Source organism: Mustela lutreola, chromosome 5, assembly GCF_030435805.1.
Source record: "Mustela lutreola isolate mMusLut2 chromosome 5, mMusLut2.pri, whole genome shotgun sequence".
Lineage (NCBI taxonomy): Eukaryota > Metazoa > Chordata > Mammalia > Carnivora > Mustelidae > Mustela > Mustela lutreola.
Genome location: NC_081294.1, coordinates 32,016,782 through 32,040,725, shown reverse-complemented (window position 1 = coordinate 32,040,725; position 23,944 = coordinate 32,016,782). Strand labels below are relative to the sequence as shown.

General features: G+C 38.5%; 1 long non-coding RNA gene across 1 annotated transcript in view; it reads right to left on the bottom strand.

The window, feature by feature from the left end:
- LOC131831323 (uncharacterized) overlaps positions 1–20,794 on the bottom strand; it is a 46,073-nt gene extending 25,279 nt beyond the window's left edge. Inside the window, exons 1-2 of the long non-coding RNA XR_009353597.1 lie at positions 20,720–20,794; positions 18,915–19,111 (exon numbers count right to left, since the gene is read on the bottom strand). This is a non-coding gene — a long non-coding RNA (uncharacterized LOC131831323). The remainder of the gene's footprint in view (positions 1–18,914; positions 19,112–20,719) is intronic.
- Positions 20,795–23,944: the final 3,150 nt, after the last annotated feature.

Here is a 23,944-nt window from a genome sequence, read left to right as displayed (position 1 = left end):
TCGTGACAAAATGTACATGTGTGCTGTGGGGGAATGACAAGACAGTGCAAATCGGCTTCAGGAAGTTGGGTCCAGCTAGGCAAAGGAGGTAACATGTAGTCATCTCTCAAGCGTTCTAAGGGTTAAGTGTGTTACCACCAAACCACAAATATGGGTGTGGGATATTCAGGGAATGTGCCCATAATTCTTCATAAAATCAGAGCAATTCTGTCTATATATACGTGCGCCATGACTGTTCTACTGGTCCGGGTTCACTTGCAGACAACAGAAACTGTCATCCGTGCCAACAGAATGGATTCACGCTCTCTTAGCCAGGAAGCAAGGGACCAGTTACTACACCTGCTAAAGTTGTTGTAGGAATGCAAACACCTCCGCCACCAGGCTTGCCAGCAGGTATGCCCGAAGCAGCAGAAGAGTGGACTCTGTCTCAGTCTGCTCCCCAAGCCTGAAATTTGGAAATTGAGTGGCAGGGAACTCTGAGAAATACTGTTTTAGTCCTGTTTTTGCATTGTAGGAAGGTACACTGAAGAGGGTTAAAAAGTTATTGAGGGAGTTTCTCTGCAATTCCTACCTCATAGCAGTTTCTGCAATATAGACAGTGGGAGGGTGAGTGGAAATCCATGCCCAGAATTCTTCAGAATTCTGTGAGTACTGAGATCTTCAGTGTAATCACCTTCACATATTGTGTACTCTTTTTATTTTCTATTTTTTGTTTTGATGATGTCTCTTTTTCTCAATACTGGTATAGGCTCCTATCTTGGATTTGTTTTCAGAGCTCACATTTTCATTATTGAATAGTATTGATTATGATGAATATTCATTTGTTGAAAGTGAATTTAAATACTGGAAGGAGTACTAAGTAATGGCAGATAAGGTAAATTGTCATGCTGAGTGATACCATTTAGATAGAAAACATTCCCGAGACCATAACACTTGGAGCCAGAGCATTGTCAGAGTGAAGAGAACAGTCCTTGTGGGGCAGTTCAGGCCAACTGCCTCTCCTTGCAGGCCAACTACCTGCAATGCCTCAATCATTAACTCAGGTACTTACTGAACATTTAACATGTGCACTGCCTATGCAATGTGTTACAGCATTTAGAACTTATATTTGTGTGTTGCTTTATAGTGCTTTAAAATGTGTGTGTATTATCATATTTCATATGCATGGCCAGTGTGTTTTTCACACAAAACTGAGACCCAGAGACTTTTTTTGAAGAATGCCAACTAAGTGAATATCTACTTTGGATATTTTATTTTGTGTAATTAAATGAGCATGACCAGTAGCATTCATATTCCAAGACTGAAACCAATTTTGTTTTGACTTGTGATTTTTGACAGATGCAGTTTCTGGGTTGTTAGAAATTAGAAAATTCTGACTGAAGATCTTGTTACTTTCCTGTGAATCATATGGAAAATGTCGTATTTTTATCACTAATGGCTATTATCTTTAAATGTTGAATAACTTCCTTAGAAAGATTTTTATACAAGGGTTTCCTTACATTTCATTTTCCTTAAAATGCATAGAACGATATAGTTCTCTCATTTAACAATGAGTCTGCTTTATAAACTTTACAAGCCACACATGAAACATTTTATTTTAGAGGTATGCTCATATGGTTAATTATGGCAAAGCTGTCACTGCATATATAATTTAATTGCTATGGGCAATAATGATTTTATTTTCTATTGAATCTATATTATTTTGTCTCTTTGCACTCCTCTTACTATTATTATTTGCTTTTTCTACAAAAAGGGACAAAACATGGATGAATGTTTCTTTTACATTTTGATAAATCTGCATACCAACTACCTCATTTCTCATCGTTTCTGATTTTTCCACTGTTAAGTTTTTAAACCTTAAAGTTAATATAATCCTAGTTAGACAATTTCTGAGCCTTTCTCTTCTTGGTGTAAAATTACCCCCCACCCTAGAAGAACAAAGATAAATCTCTCTGTCTCTCTTTTTAAATATTATTTGAGTGACAGAGAGCTTACAAGTGGGGGACAGGGCAGAGGGAGAGAATCCCAAGTAAGTTCCACACTCAGTGCAGAGCCCCATTTGAGGCTCGATATCATGATCCGGAGATTGTGACTTGAAATCAAGAGTTGAACACCCAACTGACTGAGCTACTCAGGCCTGACTCTCTCTCTCTCTCTTTTTAAAGATTGTTTATTTATCCATTTGAGAGAGAGAGCATAAGCAAGGGGAGGGGCAGAGGGTGAGGGAAAAGCAGACTCCCTGCTGAGCATGGATCCTGACATGGAGTTGATCCCAGGACCCCAGGAACATGATCTGAGCCAAAGGCAGATGTTTAACCAACTGAGGCACCCCACTTCTCTTTCTTTCTTTCTTTTTTTTTTTTTTAAGATTTTTATTTATTCATGGACAGAGATCACAAGTAGGCAGAGAAGTAGGCAGAGAGTGGGGTGGGGAAGCAGGCTCCCCGCTGAGCAGAGAGCCCGATGTGGGACTCTATCCCGGGACCCTGAGATCATGACCTGAGCTGAAGGCAGAGGCTTAACCCACTGAGCCACCCAGGTGTCCCCCCACTTCTCTTAATCTTTCAATTTATCCATCGTCCACTCATCCATCTCATTCATCCATTGAATCCGTTTTCCTTGTTTACCTCCGTAGAGATTTGCAGCATCCTAGTTTTATCAAAGGACAAATGGCTATAATGTGTAGTATAGAAAACTATTATCTATATGGAAACCAGTAAAAATAAAATAAGAAAACTAAGGGTCTTATGTAAGTGGTATATACCCCATGTAGAGGAAAATACAGATTTACCTCTGTTAATAAATGTCAAGATAAGTACAAGATTAGTGGAGATGAAGAAATGACACTCCATATTTTTTCTCTATTGGTCACTACAGGTAATGACCAGCATCCAACTTGTACTCTGAAGTCAGTTTGCTTTCTTATGTATAAATGGAGAGCCAGAAAGTAGTGATATGATGGAAAAGTTAACTTATTCTCTTCTACTCTCACTTACCAATTGAAATCTGAGCTACGGGGGCACCTGGGTGGCTCAGTCGGTTGAAGCCTCTGCCTTCGGCTTAGGTCATGATCCCAGGCTCCTGGGATCGAGGCCCGCATCAGGCTCTCTGCTCAGCAGGGAGCCTGCTTCCCTTGCTCTCTCTCTGCCTACTTGTGTTCTCTGTCTGTCAAATAAATAAATTAATTAATTAAAAAAAAAAGAAATCTGAGCTATGTTCAGTGTGGGGTGGTTTTCTGATGGTTTATGTAATGACCTTTTTAGATGCCTGGTCAGCGTCCCTGTAATTCTGTACATCTGGGGTCACACAGTTAATTCTAGTTTATGATCAACCCAGTTCCCAATGAAGAGGGACTAAACAGTTTAGTACCTTAGCTCAGCATTATAATATCAGCTTGTATAATGTTTCCTATGTGTCAACATCATGCTAAACACTAGTACATACATAACACACTCAATTTTCAAAAACAACTGATGAAGTTGGTACTATTATTTTCATTTTATAGATGTGCAGACTAAAGCATAGATAGTGTAAGTAACATGCCCCCAGTCACACAACTCCTAAATCACAGAGTTAACATTTAGGCTGTTAACTGCCCTGTCCTATGTCTCCTCTGTATTATACTGCTTTTTCATTAAGTCAACCTCTTTGGTCTTGCTCTCAATTTTTTTTTTCCCTCATTATAGTAGCTAAGCTCTTCCTGATTATTACTACTAGTACTGATAATAATTTCCACTGTTTAATTATTAAAAGTAATACATTTGCATGTGAAAGAAACTTTATAATCTAAATACATAGATTAGCTGATCCTCATAAGGATAATAGGGAGAAGTTAGGGTGAGTATTGTTATCTCATTCTACACATATGAGGAAGAGACTCAGAGAGATTTTGCTTCATTCAAAATCATGTAGACAAGAAATTCTGTAAGACTTGAACCCAGGTGTTCGAAGTACAAGTGTAGGGCTCACTGGCCACACTGTATCTCCTCCCTACAGTGTAGCTTTCTTAGTGCATGTTTTTTCTCTTTGAGGTCCTACCTCTTCTTCAGTCAGTTGACATGGAGACTGCTCAGTTCTTCATGAGGTGTCTGTCTCCACCCATGGCAGACCTGTCCAGAATCACCAGTTCAGGATCCAGTGCAACATTCATGTGAGAGATGTGCCCAGACAGAAGCAAGGGACGGTTTTGTTTCACTTTCTACTATCCATTCTTGCAATCTCAGCCGCCTTCTCTTCCTGCTTCATCTGAGCTTCCCCAAGTTTTAGGAGAGGTTTGATGGACTAGTTGTAAAATTATTTAGAAAAGGTCCCCAACCTTCATTTGTTGCAAAACTAATAGATTCCAGAAAGGAGAGACCTATAACACTATCATTCAAGACCTACCAGGTTGTTATTGAGCTTTATGAACCATTAGCCTTTTTAAAAAAATATTTTATTTATTTGAAAGAGAGAGAGTGTGTGCATGCAGAGTGGGGGTCAGGGAGAGGGTGGGAGGGAGAGAGAGAAGATTCCCCACTGAGCAGGGAGTCAGAAGTGGCCCTAAATCCCAGGACCCTGAGATCATAACCTAAGCCAAAGGCCAATGCTAAACTGACTAAGCCACCCAGGCACCACCCCTCCATTAGATGTTTCTTGAGGAGGCTTTTCTTCATCATGAGTTTGTTCCTAATAAATCAGATTCACTTTGTTGTCTTTAAAAATGCAACTTTAAGCAATTAGCATTTATTTCAGAGCAAAATACAGATGACTATCAGATTTAAAAGAAAGATTAGACTTTTACCACATGACAGCTATTTTATAGCTGATGATATTTCTTATGTCTCACTAAAATCACCCACTTCCTTTGCCGACTGCACAATTTGGTGGCCATGCAAGAGAGGATAAATTTCTATTAAATGTATAGAACAAAGAAGCCATGGAAGGAATATGCACAAAGGTGTGGTTGGTCAGTGTCTGCAAAAGAAGCCCTGTTGAAACCCCAGCAGGCATTCTGGCTCTGAAGACCTCAGTGTGCTATCTTGAGCACATAACATACCATGACCTTTGGCAGACAGCTTTGTGAGTCAACTCTCTTCACAAACAGATTTAATTTCGTTTATCATCTCTTTGCAGTAATTCTGGTCAGACCACACATGACAAGTTGTAGCAATTTATCAACAGCTTAGAAGAGCTGCAATCACTCAGGGAGTGCTGAAAAAAGAGAAAGCTAAACGATGAATAATAAAAAAAATAATTTCCAGAGGTCACAAGGTATGAGTTGATAATCATGACTATAGATCTGATGGAACCCAAATGTCACTAAACACTTCGTATTGCTTCAGAGCACTTGTCCTAATATCTAAGCCATTTAAGAGATTGTAACCTTTGCTTGCACGACCAACACTGGATCTGATAATAAAACACCATGCCTTTCACCTGGTATGTCATATTCAATTAGGAAATATTGTGAAAATGTACCTTACAGTTTAATGTTTAGGACCAAGGGGTATAGAAGTCAGGACACAGGTATGTAGCCAGACATCCACTTCACCCTCGCTGTTGTACCTCTTCACATATACATTCACATTTTATGTAAGTGGAGTCTGTTTTTTCTTTTTTTGTATCATATATTTATGTTCCATTGTGTAACTTGTTACTTACTTCTGTCAGTTGCAAATCCAATCTTTTGAGTGACTCCTCTCTTTGTCCTCCTTCGGCTGACTTTCCAGTTATTTATAAAGCTCTTCTTCCTTCTTCAGTTCCTATCAAGAGCAAAGTCCTTTCTATTTTCTCTGTTTTCAGGTGCTTTCCTATTTTTCTTTAGCTCCTCTCTTTGTCAATCAGTATCTAACTTAAAGCTCAATAAATGTCTCCAGATTAATTTGTGATATTCTTAAGTGTATTTAATTTTCTGAAAATTGATTCAGTAGCCAACTCTTTATTTCCATATGATTATCTCAGACAAGCTCTTTGTTTTTAATTTCCCTCTTTGGCAATAAATTTCCCTTCATGCAAAATCCTGTAGGAAGACGGAAGACTATCTTCTTTAATGTTTGCTGATTTTGTGGCTGAGATTACTCGTGAGTCTGTCTGTTAACACTTAGTAGGAAACTTGTGGTTTTTATTACTCAATGTACTAATTCTTCAAGGGCTTCAATTTATCTCAATTTACATCCTTTGGAATTTCAAAATCACTCCACTTTACCTCATGAAAGATTCCATAACTGTTGTGGAATAGTCCCCAGACTGTGAGTTCACCAATTGCAGTCTTATTATAGACTGAGTCTCTGTATAATTTCATGCCTTCGGACAATCAGTTGCTAAGATACCCTGTCAAGAAATCCAGCAGTTCAATAGGGAATAAATAGTCTTGTGTTTGCAAAGTCATTCCAGACAAAACAGAAAACCTGTAATAAAAATACAGAAGATTATCAATGAACTCTTAACCTCTAAAATAATGTGGAAAATTCTGATCTGTGCATATATGCATTTTCTGGGGAGAAGATTGATTACTTTTATTAGATTCCCATTGTCTCACACAGTGCTTAGCACATTCTTGGGTCTGAGGAAGTACTAGATGAGGGAATTATGAATGAAATAAGGATTCTAAAAACATTCTCATATTAAAAAAATATAGTTTAGTAATAACCAGAGCCACATTTTTTCTCTTTGAGTTTTATCTAAGAAAATTGTAGTCTCTTTTTTCTTGGTATTTCTAGGAGGCAGGTGTTAGAAGTACTGAATTTATCTTTAATGTTTCTTGACTTTTCTTTCATACTTTTTAATTCTTTTTTTTTTAAATTTGGTGGGAAATTACTTAATTTTTGTTTCTTTTTTTTATTATTAATTTTTTATTTTTAATAAACATATATTTTTATCTCCAGGGGTACAGGTCTGTGAATCACCAGGTTTACACACTTCACAGCACTCACCAAAGCACATACCCTCCCAATGTCCATAATCCCACCTCCTTCTCCCAAACCCCCTCCCCCCAGCACTTATGGTTTGTTTCCCTCCCAATCCCATCTTGTTTCATTGATTCTTCTCCTACCCACTTAAGCCCCCATGTTGCATCACCACTTCCTCATATCAGGGAGATCATATGATAGTTGTCTTTCTCTGCTTGACTTATTTTGCTAAGCATGATATGCTCTAGTTCCATCCATGTTGTCACAAATGGCAAGATTTCATTTCTTTTGATGGCTGCATAGTATTCCATTGTGTATATATACCACCTCTTCTTGATCCATTCATCTGTTGATGGACATCTAGGTTCTTTCCATAGTTTGGCTATTGTGGACATTGCTGCTATAAACATGCCCCTTTGGATTACTACGTTTGTATCTTTAGAGTAAATACCCAATAGTGCAATTGCTGGGTCATAGGGCAGTTCTATTTTCAACATTTTGAGGAACCTCCATGCTGTTTTCCAGAGTGGCTGCACCAGCTTGCATTCCCACCAACAGTGTAGGAGGGTTCCCCTTTCTACGCATCCTCGCCAGCTTCTGTCATTTCCTGACTTGTTGATTTTAGCCATTCTGACTGGTGTGAGGTGATATCTCATTGTAGTTTTGATTTGTATTTCCCTGATGCCGAGTGATATGGAGCACTTTTTCATGTGTCTGTTGGCCATCTGGATGTCTTCTTTGCAGAAATGTCTGCTCATATCCTCTGCCCATTTCTTGATTGGATTATTTGTTCTTGGGGTGTTGAGTTTGCTAAGTTCTTTATAGATTCTGGACACTAGTCCTTTATCTGATATGTTGTTTGCAAATATCTTCTCCCATTCTGTCAGTTGTCTTTTGATTTTGTTAACTGTTTCCTTTGCTGTGCAAAAGATTTTGATCTTGATGAAATCCCAATAGTTCATTTTTTCCCTTGCTTCCCTTGCCTTTTGCATTGTTCCTAGGAAGATGTTGCTGCGGCTGAGGTCAAAGAGGTTGCTGCCTGTGTTCTCCTCAAGGATTTTGATGGATTCCTTTCGCACATTGAGGTCCTTCATCCATTTTGAGTTTATTTTTGTGTGTGGTGTAAGGAAATGGTCCAATTTCATTTTTCTGCATGTGGCTGTCCAATTTTCCCAGCACCATTTTATTGAAGAGGCTGTCTTTTTTCCATTGGACATTCTTTCCTGCTTTGTCGAAGATGAGTTGACCATAGAGTTGGGGGTCTATTTCTGGGCTCTCTATTCTGTTCCATTGATCTATGTGTCTGTTTTTGTGCCAGTACCATGCTGTCTTGATGATGACAGCTTTGTAATAGAGCTTGAAGTCCGGAATTGTGATGCCACCAACGTTGGCTTTCTTTTTCAATATTCCTTTGGCTATTCGAGGTCTTTTCTGGTTCCATATAAATTTTAAAATTATTTGTTCCATTTCTTTGAAAAAGATGGATGGTACTTTGATAGGAATTGCATTAAATGTGTAGATTGCTTTAGGTAGCATAGACATTTTCACAATATTTATTCTTCTAATCCAGGAGCATGGAACATTTTTCCATTTCTTTGTGTCTTCCTCAATTTCTTTCATGAGTACTTTATAGTTTTCTGAGTATAGATTCTGTGTCTCTTTGGTTAGGTTTATTCCTAGGTATCTTATGGTTTGGGGTGCAATTGTAAATGGGATTGACTCCTTAATTTCCCTTTCTTCTGTCTTGCTGTTGGTGTAGAGAAATGCAACTGATTTCTGTGCATTGATTTTATATCCTGACACATTACTGAATTCCTGTACAAGTTCTAGCAGTTTTGGAGTGGAGTCTTTTGGGTTTTCCACATATAGTATCATATCATCTGCGAAGAGCGATAATTTGACTTCTTCTTTGCCGATTTGGATGCCTTTAATTTCCTTTTGTTGTCTGATTGCTGAGGCTAGGACCTCTAGTACGATGTTGAATAGCAGTGGTGATAATGGACATCCCTGCCGTGTTCCTGACCTTAGCGGAAAAGCTTTCAGTTTTTCTCCATTGAGAATGATATTTGCAGTGGGTTTTTCATAGATGGCTTTGATGATATTGAGGTATGTGCCCTCTATCCCTACACTTTGAAGAGTTTTGATCAGGAAGGGATGCTGTACTTTGTCAAATGCTTTTTCAGCATCTATTGAGAGTATCATATGGTTCTTGTTCTTTCTTTTATAGATGTGTTGTATCACATTGACTGATTTGCGAATGTTGAACTACCTTGCAGCCCTGGAATAAATCCCACTTGGTCGTGGTGAATAATCTTTTTAATGTACTGTTGAATCCTATTGGCTAGTATTTTGTTGAGTATTTTCACATCTGTGTTCATCAAGGATATTGGTCTATAGCTCTCTTTTTTGATGGGATCCTTGTCTGGTTTGGGGATCAAGGTAATGCTGGCCTCATAAAATGAGTTTGGAAGTTTTCCTTCCATTTCTATTTTTTGGAACAGTTTCAGGAGAATAGGAATTAGTTCTTCTTTAAATGTGTGGTAGAATTCCCCCCGGGAAGCCGTCTGGCCCTAGGCTTTTGTTTGTTTGGAGATTTTTAATGACTGTTTCAATCTCCTTACTGGTTATGGGTCTGTTCAGGCTTTCTATTTCTTCCTGGTTCAGTTGTGGTAGTTTATATGTTTCTAGGAATGCATCCATTTCTTCCAGATTGTCAAATTTGTTGGCGTAGAGTTGTTCATAGTATGTTCTTATAATAGTTTGTATTTCTTTGGTGTTAGTTGTGATCTCTCCTCTTTCATTCATGATTTTATTTATTTGGGTCCTTTCTCTTTTCTTTTTGGTAAGTCGGGCCAGGGGTTTATCAATTTTATTAATTCTTTCAAAGAACCAGCTCCTACTTTCGTTGATTTGTTCTATTGTTTTTTTGGTTTCTATTTCATTGATTTCTGCTCTGATCTTTATGATTTCTCTTCTCCTGCTGGGCTTAGGGTTTCTTTCTTGTTCTTTCTCCAGCTCCTTTAGGTGTAGGGTTAGGTTGTGTACCTGAGACCTTTGTTGTTTCTTGAGAAAGGCTTGTACCGCTATATATTTTCCTCTCAGGAGGAAAATCTGTGTCCCACAGATTTTGAACCGTTGTATTTTCATTATCATTTGTTTCCATGATTTTTTTCAATTCTTCTTTAATTTTCCGGTTGACCCATTCATTCTTTAGAAGGATGCTGTTTAGTGTCCATGTATTTGGGTTCTTTCCAAACTTCCTTTTGTGGTTGAGTTCTAGCTTTAGACCATTGTGGTCTGAAAATATGCAGGGAATGATCCCAATCTTTTGATACTGGTTGAGTCCTGCTTTAGGACCGAGGATGTGATCTATTCTGGAGATGTTCCATGTGCACTAGAGAAGAATGTATATTCTGTTGCTTTGGGATGAAAAGTTCTGAATATATCTGTGATGTCCATCTGGTCCAGTGTGTCATTTAAGGCCTTTATTTCCTTGCTGATCTTTTGCTTGGATGATCTGTCCATTTCAGTGAGGGGAGTGTTAAAGTCCCCTACTATTATTGTATTATTGTTGATGTGTTTCTTTGATTTTGTTATTAATTGGTTTATATAGTTGGCTGCTCCCACGTTGGGGGCATAGATATTTAAAATTGTTAAATCTTCTTGTTGGACAGACCCTTTGAGTATGATATAGTGTCCTTCCTCATCTCTTATTATAGTCTTTGGCTTAAAATCTAGTTGATCTGATATACGGATTGCCACTCCTGCTTTCTTCTGATGTCCATTAGCATGGTAAATTCTTTTCCACCCCCTCACTTTAAATCTGGAGGTGTCTTCGGGCTTAAAATGAGTTTCTTGGAGGCAACATATAGATGGGTTTTGTTTTTTTATCCATTCTGATACCCTGTGTCTTTTGACAGGGGCATTTAGCCCATTAACTTTCAGGGTAACTATTGAGAGATATGAATTTAGTGCCATTGTATTGCCTGTAAGGTGACTGTTACTGTATATGTTTTCTGTTCCTTTCTGATCTACCACTTATAGGCTCTCTCTTTGCTTAGAGGACCCCTTTCAATATTTCCTGTAGAGCTGGTTTGGTATTTGCAAATTCTTTCAGTTTTTGTTTGTCCTGGAAGCTTTTAATCTCTCCTTCTATTTTCAATGATAGCCTAGCTGGATATAGTATTCTTGGCTGCATGTTTTTCTCGTTTAGTGCTCTGAAAATATCATGCCAGCTCTTTCTGGCCTGCCAGGTCTCTGTGGATAAGTCAGCTGCAAATCTAATATTTTTACCATTGTATGTTACAGACTTCTTTTCCCAGGCTGCTTTCAGGATTTTCTCTTTGTCACTGAGACTTGTAAATTTTACTATTAGGTGACGGGGTGTGGGCCTATTCTTAGTGATTTTGAGGGGCATTCTCTGAACCTCCTGAATTTTGATGCTCGTTCCCTTTGCCATATTGGGGAAATTCTCCCCAATAATTCTCTCCAGTATACCTTCTGCTCCCCTCTCTCTTTCTTCTTCTTCTGGAATCCCAATTATTCTAATGTTGTTTCGTCTTATGGTGTCACTTATCTCTCGAATTCTCCCCTCGTGGTCCAGTAGCTGTTTGTCCCTCTTTTGCTCAGCTGCTTTATTCTCTGTCATTTGGTCTTCTATGTCAGTAATTCTTTCTTCTGCCTCATTTATCCTAGCAGTGAGAGCCTCCATTTTTGATTGCACCTCATTAATAGCATTTTTGATTTCAACTTGGTTAGATTTTAGTTCTTTTATTTCTCCAGAAAGGGCTTTTATATCTCTTGAGAGGGTTTCTCTAATATCTTCCATGCCTTTTTTGAGCCCGGCTAGAACCTTGAGAATTGTCATTCCGAACTCTAGATCTGACATATTGCCAATGTCTGTATTGATTAGGTCCCTAGCCTTTGGTACTGCCTCTTGTTCTTTTTTTTGTGTTGAATTTTTCCGTCTTGTCATTTTGTCCAGATAAGAGTATATGAAAGGGCAATTAAAATACTAAAAGGGTGGCAACAACCCCAGGAAAATATGCTTTAACCAAATTAGAGGAGATCTAAAATCGTGAGGGGGTAGAAAGGGGATAAAAAGAGGTTCAAAAAGGAATAAAAAAAAAAAAGAAAAAAGAAAATAAAAAGAAAAGAAAAGAATTAAAAAAAAAAGAAAACACCTAAGATAAATGTAAAAAAGAAAAAATGTATATATTAGATAAACTAGTAAAAAATCGTTAAAAAAGAAAAAGGTAACAGTTAAAAAAAAATTTTACCCGAAGGTGAGAAAAAAAAACAAAAAATGAAAAACAAAAAAATTAAATTAACTGCAAGATAAAAAAAAAATCACAGGGAAAAAGCCATGAGTTCTGTGCTTGGCTTTCTCCTCCTCTGGAATTCTGCTGCTCTCCTTGGTATTGAAACCGCACTCCTTGGTAGGTGAACTTGGTCTCGGCTGGATTACTTGTTGATCTTCTGGGGGAGCGGCCTGGTGTAGTGATTCTCAAGTGTCTTTGCCCCAGGTGGAATTACACCGCCCTTACCCGGGGCCTGGGTGAGTAATCCGCTTGGGTTTGCTTTCAGGAGCTTTTGTTCCCTGAGTGCTTTCCGTAGAGTTCCGGAGGACGGGAATACAAATGGCAGCCTCCTGGTCTCCGGCCTGGAGGAGCCGAGAGCCCAGGGCCCCACTCCTCAGTGTGCCCTCAGAGAACAGTGCCCAGTTACTTCCGTCTGCCTGACCTCCGGCCGCGCTCCGAGCTCACTGAGCCTGCGACCGGTTCAAGGTCACCCCAAGCTGCGAGCTTACTGTCGGCTCTGTCTCTGTAGCCGGCTTTCCCGTTCCAATACCCGCAAGCTCTGCGACACTCAGACACCCCCGATCCTTCTCTGACCCTGCGGGACCTGAGGCCACGCTGACCCCGCGTGGGCTTCGCCCCGGTTTAGCCTCTGGAGCGATGTCCCTCAGCGGAACAGACTTTTAAAAGTCCTGATTTTGTGCTCCGTTGCTCTGCCGCTTGCCGGGAGCCGGCCCCTCCCCCCCGGGGTCTATCTTCCCGTCGCTTTGGATTCACTTCTCCACCGGTCCTACCTTTCAGAAAGTGGTTGTTTTTCTGTTTCCAGAATTGCTGTTCTTCTTCTCTTCGATCTGCCGATGGATTTTCAGGTGTTTGCAATTTTTAGATAAGCTATCTAGCTGATCTCCGGCTAGCTGAAGTAGTCTCAGCCTGCTTCTTCTCCGCCATCTTGACTCCTCCCCCATATTTTTTAATTCTTAATCCCTTTATGATATGTTCTGTAAGTTCATCAGCTCAGCCTTTTAGCTCGCCATTTCAACTTCTGCTGTGTCTGTTGTTTATTTTATTGAAAGGCTTTAATTACAGTGTCAACATCATTTCTCTGTGATAGTTATTATTTTTCTCATTAGCTTTACTCTTTAAACTTAATGGCCTATTTTGCTTATCCCTCTCCAGAGATTCCTCATGGTCTCTGGTTTACTGAGGTTCCTTTTTCCCTTTCTTTCTTTCTTTCTTTTTTTTAATTATTTAAGAGAGAAAGAGTGCCTGAGTGAGAGAAAAGAGAGAGAGATAGCAGGAACAGGGGGTAGGGACAAAAGGAAAGGAAGAAAGAGACCACCCTCAACAGGGAACCTGATATATGGGGCTAGATCCCAGGACCCTGAGATCATGACCTGAACTGAGGGTAGATGCTAACTGACTGAGCTACCCAGGCACCCTTCCTTTTTCTTGATTTGAATGTATTTATGAATTTAAAAGATTTTTTTAAATAGTTTTAGAAACTTAAATGATCAGAGCTGCTGAAGACACTGTGTATGTGCACCATGTTCAATTAGAAGTTCTTTTTTAAATTTTTTAAAAATATTTTATTTATTTATTTGACAGAGAGAGATCACAAGTAGGCATAGAGGCAGGCAGAGAGAGAGAGAGGAGGAAGCAGGCCCCCTGCTGAGCAGAGAGCCCAATGCAGGACTCGATCCCAGGACTCTGAGATCATGACCTGAGCCGAAGGCAGCGGCTTAACCCACTGCGCCACCCAGGCGCCCCCAATTAGAAGTTCTTATATTTTTTTTCTTAGTGTCATATGAAGTCAATGATGACTCATTTAAAAGAAGAGTGCTTCTCCTTATATTATCAAAATTCTATAATGATGGTGTCAAGTTAAAAACAAAGAAAATAGTGAAAATGATGAAAAATAATAAAGAAATAAAAAGTTAATAAAAGCTAAATTGCCTGTAATTCTACTATTAAAAATTACTAATATTAGAGTTTTGTATAAATACTTTTTTATTTACCAAAACTTTCCTATCTCATTTTTGTTGAACTTTGGGAATGGAGGCTAGGGAGTGTGGTGAATATCCAGAACTAGGAAAACACTCTTAAGATTAAATTAATATAGGATAACACTGTAATGTGACTTAGAAAGTCACATTATTCTCTTTACAAAGTTAAGATATTCTCTTTTTTACAAAGTAAGACTTAAAATGTATGATTTTAGAGTTGGGAGTGGAATAAGAAGGATGCACAGAACTGAAGACAGCTATCAGGAGGAAATTAACTTTCTCAGTGTAAGATGTCTTTGGTTAATATTATAATCGTTGCTGCTGTTATTATTTGTTTTGGTTTTCAGGCAACCAAATAAAAGAATATTAGAAAACTTCGCACACAATGACAGTAAAATCATGTCTGTGCTTATCTATTCTTAGGATGAGAAACTCCTCCTCCCTCTATCCCACACCATAATGAGGGAAAGAATAGTTGTAGGAGAAGAGTTATGTGAAAATTTTCACATAACTAGCACAGGAAGCTAGGAAAATTTCTAAGAAATGGGAAAACTTGGAGCATGCTTACCACTTGGTAAATGACCACAGCTCTGTTTGAAGAAGGGGGGCTAGGGGGATTTGGGACTGGGAGAAGACACTGGAAGAAGTGGGGTATTGGTGGAAGAGAACAGCAGGACGAAAGCAGGGGCTGTATAGACGATTCTCCACTAACCTAGATGACATCCATGTGGGGATCCCTAGAGAGCTGAGAAGTGGCTCTCCATGCTTGCATATGGTGCTTTGGGAGGAATAAGATAGACCAAAGGTGAAAAATTGTTTTTGGCTTCACCCCTATCCCAAACTCACTATAGTTGGAATCAGCCACCATGAACTTAGAGTAGTTGAAGGAGACTTATTAGGGTATGTGTTCACATGACAGAGGGAAAGGAACAGACCACATCTCCCACCTCCACCTGGTCAATGAAAGACATGTAAGACACTTTCACTGTGTTCACTGATGAGGGTGGGGCCAGGATGGAAGCTGTTTTTCATTATTACAAGGCTAGAGGAGCAGTAAGACCTATTTCTATGCTTGTAGCACTTTTATGCCCAGTTGTTTGCTTAGCTAAACTGACTTCTACCCTTACTTCTTATCCCAACTGAGGTGCTTCTCTCTTCCAGAAAGTTTTTTTTTTGTTTTTCAAATTAGGTATTGCTCGTTTGCTCTCTCCCTTTATCTTGCCCACAGTTAGCATGGCACCCTGTGCTGCCTCTGTCCCAGCAGTTACAACTTTGGGTTGGAATTGCCTGTTTGTTGTTTGTATTCCCGACTGAAACATATGAGGACAAGAACTGTTTCTACTATGTGTATGATCACACTTGAGATGTTCAACTCTGTACTGGAAATATATAGCAAATGCTCAGTTTGCTTTGGTGGTTGTATCTATCATTAAAGAATTAATAATAGCAATTGATAATACTTCTATAGTGACTATGATGTGCTAGATTGGATTCTAGAAACCTTGCATATATTAACTCATTTAACCCACACAATGTATAGGTAGTACTTATTATATATAATAGAAAAATTTGGTATAATCTAGTCTGTACACCATAAGTACATACTATTAGAAAGGATTTAAGTTTTGAAGATAAGTAAACTAAGGTGCAAAGAAGTTAAGTAATTGTCAAAGGTCACCCAGCTTGGAAATGGTAAGGCTAGGATTTCACTTCAGTTAATCTAGTACCTGAATGTGTGTTCTTAGCTACAATATTACACTACTTCGAAACTAAGGAATTCTCTACCTCCAATAATTGGAAATAATATATATTTTTTTCACTTAAAAGAGACTTATAATCCTGGACAACTCTGAGACAAACATAAATATCCTCTCAAGAATGACTTCAGAGGTCAGAAAAGAAGCAGTTTATGAAAACCATGCTTGCATGCCGGTGGACAGTTATTTTTCTGTAATGAGGTCAAAGGAAATCACTTACCAAATAAGATGAAAGATGTGAAGCAGGCTTGGGTTTTTAAAATATTGTTCTTGACAAAGTGAATGGGTATTGTACCTTGATTGTTAACCTGACAGAGATCCAACAAAGAGGTCAATGGCTCTATGGAACTATATTTTCAAATGATAGCTTCTTCTCTGAGTACAAAGGATAATTGCTGGTGGATGAAATTTCAAGTATGCAGCTCCTAGGTATAATTGAAATACATCTAGTCTTAGCCCTTTTCCCCTCTTAGACTGACTATACAATGCACCTGGAAGTATGAATATTGCTAGGTTTAATCTGGGTGTGGATAATGTCCAATAATAGAAGTTGAGGAATTTGGTTTATATCTTAACTTGCCTGTCAATTAACATGGTAAGCTTGGTCACTTGGTTACTTCTTTGTGCCCTAATATTACTCCTTTATAGGTAGCCCTCTATGACCAAACTAGAGCGTGATTTTTGACCTCAAAGACCTGAAATTGGACATGAGTTCTCCTGTTCCTCCTTTAAACTGCTCAGCTCCTTGCTGAGCAGGAGCTCAGCAGTTAAAGTAGTGGGAAACTAATTCAGCCTTGCTTATACTGTATAGAACTTTTAAAAAAGTTTCATGCAACTTCCATGGGTAAGGTGGGCATTAGGCTTGTTATACAAGGCCTCTAATTTTATTTCTTTGAGATTCTATTAATTGTATTCTTTTTCTTTTGTTAGTGTTATCTTCTGGTTGATTCAGAGATGATGGTAATATTTCAAACATCTCATTTAAATATGAGCATGTATGGAGGAATAAGAGTCTATTTCTCCTTTCTCCATAATAATGAAGACACTATTTCAAAAAGTGCCCCAGCTGACTATCTTCCTGTCTTATTGGCTGGGATTGTATTAAATGTCTTCCTAAGCCAATCACTGAGAAGGCAAATGGATTGCATGACCGGTTTAGATTCTGATAGTTTTTGTAGTTTATTAATTGCTTTTGTGAAGAGGCAGAACTCTGATGTTCCCTACTCTGCCATTTTTGGTGATGTCACCTTAACCTTCTCATAGTCTTAGATTAATTAACATTTCCGTTTGGAGCTGGGGATGCATAGAGTCATTTTTAGAAGAGAGAGAATCCAGATAAATCAAGCTTAGCAAAGAGGAATGGACGACAGTGTTTACTATGAGAGATGATTATACTGAAAGCGTTAGGCATCATGGAGGAAAGAAGGGGATTATAGAGGAGAGTAATGTCCCCGTTTTTGAACTGATGTTAAAGTAATATAAGAAATAAAAAGTGTCCAAGGGTACTTGTGCATCATAGATGGTTATTATGCTGATGATGTGACTGACCCTCCTGGAATAGAGTCTAGTAGAGAAGACTGAGTAGGGAGTTACTGGTCATTCAACAGTGGTTAAATCACATTCTCCAGTTCTTTGCTCACACATCATCTTCCTCTGGAGGATCTTCCCTGGCCACTCTGTTTAAACTTGCCTTCCCACTCCTGCCCTGCCTGTCCTCCTTCCCTGCTGCATTCCTCCCCTCCGTACTCAGCACTAGCTCACATTCAAAATGCATTATACATTTACTTGTGTCTTCCCCCACTAGGCTGTAAACTCCTTGAGAACTGGGGGGTTTATCTCTTTTATTTTAGTGCCATATCTCCAGTGCCAGGAACAGTATCTGACACATTGTAGGCACTCAGTATTGACTTGTTGATCAAATCAATAAACTATCCCTGACATACAGGAAACACTTAATAAAGGCTGAGCACTGTGATTTAACCAGCCATTCCACTACCAATAACTCCCTACTTAGTCTGCTCTGCTAGTCTCTTTGTTCCAGGAGGGTCAGTCACATCATCAGCATAATAACCATAACCATCTACAATACACCAAGTTCCCTTGGACATTTTCTCTGTTGTCTCCGTCCTGGTCTTGGGGCCTCCAGTCTAGAATCAGGTTTTAATGGATTGGGGCTCCTTCTTTGTTGTGAGATTTGGTATAGTGAGTGCAGATCCAGTCTAAAAGCCAGGTCCTGAGCATGGGGTCATGCCTTGTCAACCAGATTTGCCGAGTCCACAGTTTATAAAGCCTTGGGCTCTGTATGAAAGCAGTTTTCTTTTTAAAAGATTTTATTTATTTATTTGACAGATAGAGATCACAAGTAGGCAGACAGGCAGGCAGAGAGAGGGGGATAAGCAGGCTCCCAGCTGAGCAGAGAGCCCGATTCGGGGCTCAATCCCAGGACCCTAAGATCACCACCTGAGCTGAAGGCAGAGGCTTTAACCCACTGAGCCATCCAGGCACTACTGTAAGAAAGCAGTTTTATCAACCTCTTTCTATGATCAATGAGGAGGGGAGAATGGACAGGAGGAAGTACTTTGCCAGCACCTGGCTATAAACAGTGAGTCTGGATCCTGTCCCTTGTCTGCTGTGGATTTTAAGACCTCCATCATTATCATTTCAACTGCTCATGCTTATTTCTAGACTATAAATCCTGGAGACTCTGGGCTTTAACCATATTTGCTGCTTTGGGTTTCTGTTCCAATTCTAGTCCATAACAATGTTTATTTTGTTTTGAAGCCTGGTTATATATTTTGGATTTCCTCATTTTACATTCTTCAGTTATTCTTTTGGAGGAAAAGGGATATGCCAAGGTATGAAGTTAATTCACCATCTTGACTGGAGTTTTCAAATAGATTTTTAGGTAAAAATTTAGAATGCTAGTTGTGTCAGTAAGTTGTGCAACCAGTCAAACCCTAATTTTCTTACCTGGATATCTTAGTCTTCTCGGGCCGCTGTAGCAAAACACTAGGGGCCTTCAACAACAGACATGTATTTTTCACAATTCCAAGAGATGGAAATACCAAGGTCAGGGTGCCAGCAGATTCAGTTCTTGGTGGGAGTCCTCTTTTAGGTTAGCAGATGGCCACCATTTCTCTGTGAGCTCACATGGTCTTGTCTTTGTGCTAGTGTGGAGGGACAAAAAGAGCTCTAGTGTCTCTTCCTCTTCTTATAAGGCCAGTAATCCCATAATGAAAGCACCACCTTCATGAACTCATCCAAACCTAATTTCGTCCCAAAGAGGTTAGGATGTCCGCATATGACTTTTGGAGGAACACAATCAGTCCATAACATTGGAAAATCACTATATTATTGTTTCTGAGTTTGCTTCGGAACCATGGTTCTAGTAAATTCAATAAGTATATTGATTAAAAAGAGTGTCCACTGAAACAAGTTGGATAAATTCTGTATTAATCCAGATCAAACAGATATTTTCCCTGAAGTTCCTTTTGGAGCCTGAAATGTATGTGTACATTGTGTGTTACTTATACGAGATTAAGTATGAATAGTCTCCCAAACTCATTTCAACATGACATTTTTTTCATGCCATGTTTACTACTATAGCCCACAAGAGTATTCTATGGAACAAAATGTAGAAAATGTTCATACTGACCAGACAAAAATGTCTATATCTATCTATCTATCTATCTATCTATGAATTTGAATGTGAATTTACATTTATGTGCAGGTTTCTGAGTACCTAGAAAAAGAATGGTGTTATAAATATACATGTGTTATGTATTATTGCATTATATGTTATTAACATCAACAAATAGCACAATATATGAATAAAAAGTCATTGTAAAGTGTTTTGCTTCTTAATCAATGGAACATCAGAAATAGGGATTACAGAACAACAGAATGTCAGAATGAAGAGTGTATTGATAGAGAATTGAATGCTTTTCAAATTTTTATTTATTTATTTATTATTATTATTTTTGCTTTTCAAATTTTGAAAGCTCAAATCGTATATAGAAACTCTATCTCATATATATGCATGTATATATATATCAGAGTTGCACTGTTTGAGGTGAAGCTGGGAAATGGGAGTCCTCACCTTTCCTTTTTGAGGTCAATCCTGACCTTTGAGGAACTTTCTCACCTTCATAGGGCCTGGCTTATATTCTACCATCTGTTGCCTCAATTCCATGCAGAGGAGTCAGGCTCTAATAAGGTAAAGTGAGTTCTCAAAGTCTAGGCTAATTAGGACCAGAAGCAGGATTATGGTGAAGATACTCTAATTTCTAGTTCAGTGCTCATTCCCCCACAACACTGGTTTTTCATCTTTTCTAAGCCTTTGAATTAATTTTTTCAAATGAAACATCATGTAGAAACTCTCCATATAAAACAAATAAAGCCCAGCTTCCCTGGTTGAAGGACGAGAGATGGGTCAGATGTCTGGTAGGAGGGCTGAGGGTACTGTGGCTTTGTGCACTCCTCTCTAGTCTTCCTACACTGGCCTTTAGTGGCTCAGGGCAGCACTATTTAAAAATGATACATAAAACTGGGTGGAAACAATGCACCCTGTTCTTCAAGCCAGGGAAGATACCATTAATACACATGAGAGGGACTGTCCTAATACCCTTTGATCTTACCCCTTATAAGAAATCATGGCTTGTAGCTAAAAGAGAAAGAAAACTTTATTTAGCTAAAGGATTGTTATTTGTCAAAGAGCAAAATGGCAAAGTTTATTTTAATTTAAATAAAGAGACCAGAGTTCCTGCAAACCTTACCATTGGAGCTGGCATCAGAGTTGTCACATACAGCAGAAGCAGAAAGAATCCAGCTCTTGGGCTTCAGGGCACAAGCTTCTAGAACTTTGGTCATTATGCGTGTGATTCAGTTGGTGAATCAGAGCCTTTCTGTGATTTCACATAACATAACAAGCACTGGAGGAAGACAGTAGCATTGTTCAGAGCCATCCGTCTCTCATTTGGGTGCTCAACTGAATGAGGAGAAAACACACATAAATATTTCTCGTTAATAGCAAAATTATGCCTTTGTGCCAAATTATTCACACAGAGTTGAAAATGAGTCACACATAACATTCTGTAGATTTTCTGTCTTTCGTTCTTCCTATTTAAGAGAGTGAAAATGAGCTTAGAAATCTGATTACTGTGTTGCCAAGTGAGATGAGAGGGGTAATTGGAGCAAGGACTATTTCTCACAAACTCAGCTCCAAGGTAGACAATGGGAAGGTAACTCCTGTTGGAGGATTGGTCCAGTGCTAGGATATGAGGGGTTTCAAGGCTATTTTTCAGAATCTTCCCTCCTAAGAAAAATGCAAGAAATCCTATCACCAGATACTCTTTATTTGAGAACACAAAACAGTAAACATCAAGCTCTGGCTAGAAGAAGCTACATTTAGAATATATATATATATATATATATATATATATATATATATATATATATTCATATATATATATATGAAATCTACCTAGGTTAAGAACAAATAAACACTTTCCTATTAGAGTCTCTGCAGTATTTTGTTTTGCTTTTATCTAGGAACTTATTTTTCATTAGAAGACCTGCATCTAAACCTATTTCTTTTCTAGTTTGTCTATGCAGGGATTCTATGGAATCTGGAAACACTTTTTACTACTATTCAAAAACAGTCCTTACTAGTTTCGTTTCATTCGTTCGTTTGTTCGTTCCTTTCTTTCTTTCTTTTTAAAAGATTTATGTATTTAGGTTGGGTTATGGACATTGGGGAAGGTATGTGCTATGGTGAGGGCTGTGAAGTGTGTAAAACTGGCAATTCACATACCTGTACCCCTGGGACTAATAATACATTATATGTTTATAAAATTTTTTAAAAAAAGATTTATGTATTTATTTGTTTATCAGAGATAGAGCGAGAGAGAGAGCACACAAGCATGGGGCAGCAGGTCAAGGGAGAAGCAGACTCCCCACTGATCAGGGAGCCCAATGTGGGACTTGATTCCAGGACCCCGGGATCATGACCTGAGCTGAAGGTAGACGCTTAACCAGCTGAGTCAGCCAGGCATCCCTCCTTACTAGTTTCTAATCTTCATTCTTTCCATTGTGTAGAAGTTATGGGAAAATAGATGCAGTGCTCATTGGTTTATTGATTGGTTGATTATTTATTTTGAAGAATATATTGAGCACATACTATATGTCAGCCATCATACTAGTATCTGAGGAAGAGAAATGAACAAGAGAGACAGTCCTGGCTTTGAATGAGCTTTAAGTCTAGTTGTATACATTCTGTTAATCCACATTTATGAAGTACATACAGCTTTCGACCTTTTAGTATTTTGAAACAAGAATGTTTTGTTCCAACAGTACTGGAAACCTTCAAGATGTAAGATATGCAGTTGGAATTAGTTGTAATGGATGCATTAGGAGTTGAGTAGTAATGCCTATAAAGGTCGTCAGTTACAGCGAGAGATTATGGCATTCAAAAGGAGGGTGATGCGGATAAAGAACAATACCCAGTAATCAGAAAAATTCACTTGCATTTAATTTTGGAATGTATATGACACTTTTTTTTTTTTTAAAGGCAGCAGTTTGTTCTCATTAGAGACATGTACCTTGATTTTTTGATTATTTTGATTGGGTTGTATGTGTTCTTTCTGGAAATCCATGTTGAATACCAGGGAAATCTGCCTAAAAGATGATTAAAAAAAATTTTTTTTTAGAAGGAACAAGATGATAAAACTCTGTTATTTTCTCATCTCATGAATGTGTTATAGGGTTGCATATTCAATACATCAGTCTTGGTGCCATGTCCTTGGTCCTTCCTAAGTGAAACTTCTTTACTCATAGTTTATATAGCAGGTCTAGGAGTTCTATGTGACTTCATAGTCTTCCCTACCAAAATCCAGAGACTGGCCCATGACCTATATTTGGCCTGGTGCAAAAAGATGTATAAGCCAAAGAGACTTTTTTTGTTTGGGCCAAATTAGGAAATACAGAGAGAAATGGGAGGCATATCCAAGAACATATAGAGATAATTAAGCTATGTGATTGAAGTAAAAAGTCAGGGTCTGGCTGGAGTTAGAAGAAAGCAAGAATGATTAAGGAGAAACATAAGAAGAAGGTGAAAAGAAAAAAAATTAAGAAAATTGGTGATAGGATAGAAAAAGGCAAGCAGAGATATTCATAACGTAGCAGGGCAGGGTATCCATAAAGTCAGAAAAGAGTATTATTTTGTAATGCATTGTGATGCAATACCAATAATATGTTTGGCTGTATTTATAGACTCCATGTCTAGGCCGTAGGTGAAGATTTCGTAGCCTGGCTCTACTATGGATCATACTCTAGTTACTTGACTTTTCCTAGATTACTGTGTATTTGTATTTACATAGTATACCTCACCATCCCCAGCACTGCTTTATTACTTGGGGTAACTAAAGTGAGCCGTCTTTTCCTTGCAACCAGAAGACTCTTTGAGGGTGGAGCACATTTCCCAATGGGCTTATATGCTTTCTTTGAGTTTTCTTTGTTCTTACTTTTCTTGTGATCTGTGAAATACTTTGGCTCCTAGAATTTTTCTTAATGTTGCACTTCGATTAGTGCTTTTTTCCATGTAAATATTTCTACCACGTTATAAACTCCAGTGTTTGATTTAAACCATAGATTTGTATTTACAGCACGGAAAACAAACTGTTCAGTTTACTTCTGTCCATCTAATAATAACTGTAATATTATCATGCTTGCCAAAACCTCCATTAAAGACATATGCCTTGAGTCATTGATTCCAATAATAGGAAAATGCACCATTTCCCAGCAACTGGAGATTTGATGTTGCTTTTGAGGAGGGACAAAAAGGATCCCACCAAAATATTTATGTAGCATGGGAACTCGAGGAAGGCCTCAGTAGTAGACACAATTCTAGTATCCCCAGTAGAACAGTTTTGTTTTTGAAAGGGTATAAGTTGGCTAACTAATAGAACATGATACAGATGGATGAGACCAGTAACATAGAATAA